Here is a 6,000-nt window from a genome sequence, read left to right as displayed (position 1 = left end):
TGAATGTTAATTGAAATATGCGTATGACTGATGGACGACAGAGAGAGAGAGAGAGAGAGCGAGATAGAGAGATGCAGGAGAACATCTTTGGACATCGATGGACAGTTGGACACTCTCTTAGCTCAGCTTTCACAATTATTGATTGATTTATTGATTGAAATCTTTGCAGACAGTGGCAGGCAGGCAGGCAGCTTTTCCTCGTACAAATTGCTCGGAACGAGGCTCGTTGCCTAAGTCATTCGTTTTGTGCTGGCGCCCTGTCGCGCCGTCGCACACACACACACACAGAGAGAGAGAGAGAGAGAGCGAGAGCACAGAGAGAGCCAAACAATAAATAATTAAAGCAATTAAAAACGCTAAAACAAACATTTAACAAGCAGCGCCAAGATTCTGTTTTTCCTTCTTTTTTTTTTGGCAATCTCTAAAATGGGAAAGTCTGAAAAAGAGCGGAGCATGGCACTAGAGTGTACCCTGGAGACATTTTCAGAGACAAGAAGAGACCGTGGCGTTTCATTTCCGTGGCGTAACCCCATCTCAAAGACGTACATAGCCCTGGATACCCCGGGATACACGCAATTCGCTCTTATCTTGGCCCCAAATCGCGTCTAAATGTTGCACATTTATCAAAAGAGGCCCAAAAGAAACAGACAGGCCGACAGACCCGAAAAAAGAAAAAGGTCAACGCACAGTTATAGCTAACTAGGGGGCTGGGGGGAGCTAGGGGGGACTGGAAACTGGGGTCTTGTTACAATTGGTGTTTGTTTTCTGGTCTGTTCTACGATTACAAACTACCGGGTATTTCCGCCTTGGCCCTCGTAATTCATGGCCAAAAAAAAAAACGGCAAAAACAAAAAAAAATATTTGCAAACTAACATTAAAAGTGCTTTTTGCGCTAATTCTATTTGCTGGATCTCTTCTCTTTTTCGTTTTTTTGTGTGTTTCTGTAATTAAAATGAATTTTTTACCGAAAAATTCTATGCAAAAAAAAATACAAATCAGCAGAAAAGAATCCGCGAAAAACAGCCAAAAGGGAACAAGAAAAGGAAACTCAAACGGGCTCCCCCTCTTCAACCCCCCTCCCGACACAAAACCGGGATCCAGTCTCCAATCTGGCGACTTATCTGTGACTCTGGAAACCTTTTCTGCACGTGGCCCGCGATATGCAAATAAGTTGATATACAACATAATTAAATTTCATTACTTGGCCAAACGCGCGCGCTCTCGGGCTCCAACGAAGCCAACGAAGCCACCTCTGGGACATGCAACAAATTGCCAGCAATTAGTGCGCGGGCACCAGTGCGAAATCGGTTTTAGAGGAGTCGACGAGTCGAGGAGTCGAGGAGTCGAGGAGTCCCCCGGTTCCCCGTGCGTCTCCCGAGAGTCGAGAATCCAAATCCAAATGGAAATCGCATTAGGTGTCAGGATTGTGGGAATGCAGTCCCTCCTCCTCCTCCTCCTCCTGGCTAATTGCTGCTTAACGGTTCCCAAACCAGACAGAGATTTCAGTTGTTTAATAATCGATAATATATCGGTGTAAAAAGAATCGATTCTACAGATACATTATAGTTTCTGTATCGATTCTAAGCCAAAAGCCAAAGAGATATTTTCTTTCTTTATAATATACCAGATAATACCCACAATATACAGTCTTTCAGTATTTCTATAGACATGGGCTCCTTTCCCTCATCACTTAAATCCGCATCCCCCCCCCCTGCCCCCCCCACCCCACCCATACCTTTCAGCATAGCTTTTGATAAGCAAATGTAATTTCATCTCCTTTCGATCACCTCCTGTCCGCCCTTACCTTTTTTTATTTTGTCGAGAGGGAGAGACAGCGAACAACAAAGGGGGCCACCTTTTAGTTCCAATAATTTACCAATTAATCATATTACTCAACATCTCCTTTGGCCACAGCGCAGGCGCACACGCAGACCGAGGAGACCGAAGATACCTCTCTCTGGGGCCTGACAATAGGTGCTGATTGCTCTGCCCTCCTCCTCCCACCAACATAAATGGGAACAGGAGAGGGCGATCCATAGGAAGGGGTGAAAAGGGGGGAGGGGAGAGCTTGCCTGCCTGCCTGCCTGCCTGCATGGTGACGTGATAAATGATTTCGATTAGTTTGTTCTTGTAATTCGACGCCTATAAATGGGTCTATGATTGAGCGCAGACGACTTCGTTTACGTCAGGCGGTGTCGTTGTCGTTGTCGTTGCCGTTGTCGTTGTCGTTGTGCTGGGGGCTGCACCCTATACCAAAATGTCCCCAGATCCCCTCTCACTCCCTCCCTCCCTCCCATCTCTCCATCTACTGTCAGAGTCTCTTCGTCTCGCCATCTTTCAGTCTCCTTTTCCAGTCATTTGACAAATTGTCTATAATTGAAAGATTAGCTTTCCTCACACACACGGGGAACAGGCAACAAAACAGGCCACAGCAGCAACAGCAACAAAAACAACAACAACAACAAAAACAGAACCGAGAGAAACAGCTACAACCGACAACAAGTTGACGATGAGAACACGTCGCGCGGCGGACTCGGTTGAAGTTCCCGAGTCTGGTTTGGTGTCTGGAGTGTGGAGTGTGGAGTGTGGTGTGGAGCCAAGAGTGTGGCATGCCTCCTCTATAGAAGGTAAGCATCCTTATCAGCCGCCATCAGCTTGCATCTGTTGGGGCTGGTGCTGGCTTTTATTAATCAAATTCACAAAATGGTTTTAGGGGCTGCACCAAGTAGGTGGAGCATGTTTACATAGACAAGTGCTTCAATCTTTAGGCCGCTGTTCTTCTCTCTCTCCCTCTGCCGCATTGTAATTGGAATTGGTGTGAAATTCGCGTGCCAGAATGCCAGGAGGATCCCCGCGGATCCCAGAAGGTGTGGTCTTTTGTCAGACAGAGCGGAGTGGAGCGGAGTGGAGCGGAGTGCGAGTGCGAGTGCCTTTTGTAATGCTTGAAACATGTCAGCGCAATGCGATACCTTATCGCTGTCAATTACTCAACTCTCTGTTGGGACAGTAGGGGCGATGGAGGCACCGGCACCGGCACTGGAGTGAGACAGTCCCCCATGGGACAGACTTACAAATTACCCTCTTAAGTATAACAAATCCAAAAAAATATATACATATGCAAGCAAAGTGGAAAATGCAGTCCGAAAAGTCTGTATAGTGGAGAAAGGGGAAAAAGATTGTTTCCGGTAAATGGGAAATAAAGAAAAAGTCTACCAACCAATGCCAGATCTACTATACACTGAGAAATTCGTAAGAGAGTAAGGAAATATATTTTGTACTTACCTTTTGTCAGTATTTTGATTCTTACGACGGCATACGATTACGTGGATTACGAATAAAGAAACGAATCGGAACGAAGATACAAACTTTTCACATGATGACGCAGATGCGATTCCAATAAGAGCACAAATTTGGGATATATTTTTATAAGGTGAGACTTTAGAGGGAACAACTCTCCCAATGCACGCACACTTTGCAAAGTTCTTGTGCAAAAAGTAGACGAGAGAGAGAGAGATCATCACCTAAAATCATTGGCACGCTTGGAAAGAGAGCGGCCCGCTCATTCCTTGCTGGCTTCTCTTCTTCTCTGCGGCAATGCTGGAGTGGGAAAGGGACAAGCTTCTCGCCTTCTTTGACCTACATATTTTCACACACACACACACTTGCAAGACATCACGCGATCAAATGGAACAAAAAGTGAGACACCACACGGCACCATGGAAGCTGGGGGGTGCTCCGCACATTTTGCACATATTTGGCCATATTTTATTCTGCAATCTGCCGCTTGTATGCCATTTTGCTGCCGGACCGCCCACTCAATTGGTCACGGACTTTTTATTGCACTTAAACCGCATATTTTTGGCATTTTCAATGTTTAAACACTGCACCACTACACTAAACATTTCCCGCGACATTTTTCCGTTTTGATTTCCACCATTTTTCACGATTTTCGCTGCGCGAAACGCGGAGCTGACTTCGAAACGCACGCGGACCGATGATGAAATTAATGTGTGAGAGAGAGAGAGCGCGACAGATGCGTACGTGGCCTAGCGCTCATTTCAATTCCCCTGCTTCCATGCTCTCCTTTTAGTTCGCTTCCGAATTGCTCGCTCATAAATGCAAAAGGAGAGCGAACGAGTGAGGGCATATTGGAAGCTGGCAGCATTTCTGCTCTCATTCTTGGCGTGGGTGGAGAGGGGAGTGTGAGTTTGCGGTGTAGGTGGATTATATCTTGATCTCTCTCATTCCTTCCTCTGATCAGTGCAACTGGCCTTATTTTCCCTCTCCCTGCATAATAGGAGAGCGAGCTTTTGTGAGTGTTGGGCCATTTGTAGGGTACAGGTGGGAGTGAGAGTTAAATTCCCTAATTAAATACCTCTTTCAAGCAAATTCCCTTTGCTGAAAGAAGGAAATTACTGCACAATAGCCACATGCATATCTTGATTATCAGCATTCGTATTTATGCTTAATTGCATACAACAAAATATGAATAAAAAACGTATGTATGTATGATTGCTGATGGCTGAGTTCGATTCAATCCAATCCACTGGGATGCCATACAATTTGGTCATAAATTATGCGGCTCGGTGCACTAAATCAAGCGCACATGCTGCAGGGAGGGAGTGAGGGAGGGAGGGGGTAGAGGGCTGCGGTGGGTGCTCGATGCGAAATGTAAAAACTAATTAACGCTTTTATTGCGACTTCAATTATGCTAAAAATGCACAAATTGTTGGAAAATCACGCCCCTAATTGCCCGCTTGCCACAACAGCAGCAGCAGAAGGCAGCAACAATGAGGTAGATCTCCATCGCCCTCCTCCCCTGCCCCGCTGCCCCCCTGCCCTGCTGCTCCTCTGCTAAAAAATGATTGCCTTAGGTCATGGCTGTTGAGTTTTTTTTCTAGAGATGTGGTGTGGCTTTTGTGGTTTATTTATAGGTAAAATTTCGCTTTTAATAAATTGTTCATACAATAAGAAAAATAAAGGAAAAATCCAAGAGCGAGAGAGCGAGAGAGAGAGAGAGATTTCCCCTGCGTTCTCACACAGAGTTTTCCAGAGACAGAGACAGAGACAGACAATGAGGCGACACCTGCTGTTCGGGGGATAATTTATCATGGACCTGCTTAAACGCACATCCATTATCGGTAGGAGGAGGAGCAGGAGGAGGCCGTGGAGTGGACTCCAGTTAGTGGCCGGTCTGCAGGCCCCGTGGGCTCCCAGGCACAGGCGCACTCGGCTTTCCTCTCCTCTTTTAAGCCTTTAATTGAACAATTTGTAACAATCATGTGCACAAAATAGCGCAACAATTTGGCTTAAATAGTTTTCAATGGAGTTGCAACTGGCTGCAAAATGAATATCATCGATTAAAGAACAGAACAATGGGAGTGGTGGATGGTGGATGGTCAGAGGGCTGGGGGCTGGGGGCTGGGGGCTGGGGGCTGGGGGAAACAGCCTTGGGATTGGGTTTGCAGCTTAACGAAATGATATGATGGTAGGATCATTATGAATACGAATGCCAACTGGGGAACAGCATTTCCCACAGCACACTCGGTGCACGGTACTTTCTCTCTATTTTTATATAGTTTTACCGTCACCTTCCCACAGCCCAGCAATTACAATCTCTCTGGATCATCAATAACTAGACTTTGTTGCCTCTCGTACGCTCCAGCAATAAGTAGCACAATCAGCTCATGAAATTTGAGCGCCAATCCGCGCAAGAATCCACCTCCTCATCATCGGCATCAGCGGCAACATCATGATGATGCCAGGCTGGTAATCAGCACCCAAGAAGAATCCCAACCTGTAGTTGGAGCTGCAGAAGATGCTTATCAGCAGCAGACAGGAGACTGAAGATCTGAAGAGCTGGAAGACCTGAAGACCTGGAAGACTTGGAGACTAAAGACCTGAAGACTTGGAGAACCGAACAAACTGTTGGCGACTCTTGACTGCAGTTTGGCATGTCAACCCGAGAGGGACCTGTGCCCGTGCCTGTGCGCCTCCTCT

General features: G+C 46.4%; 1 protein-coding gene across 1 annotated transcript in view; it reads left to right on the top strand.

The window, feature by feature from the left end:
* Window positions 1-3,281: 3,281 nt before the first annotated feature.
* LOC108152950 (cell wall protein IFF6) overlaps window positions 3,282-6,000 on the top strand; it is a 26,765-nt gene continuing 24,046 nt past the window's right edge. Inside the window, exon 1 of the mRNA XM_033386915.1 lies at window positions 3,282-3,430. The gene's annotated coding sequence lies outside the window, so the exon portion shown is untranslated. The remainder of the gene's footprint in view (window positions 3,431-6,000) is intronic.

Source organism: Drosophila miranda, chromosome XR (genome assembly GCF_003369915.1).
Source record: "Drosophila miranda strain MSH22 chromosome XR, D.miranda_PacBio2.1, whole genome shotgun sequence".
Lineage (NCBI taxonomy): Eukaryota > Metazoa > Arthropoda > Insecta > Diptera > Drosophilidae > Drosophila > Drosophila miranda.
This window is presented reverse-complemented; position numbering and strand designations above follow the sequence as displayed.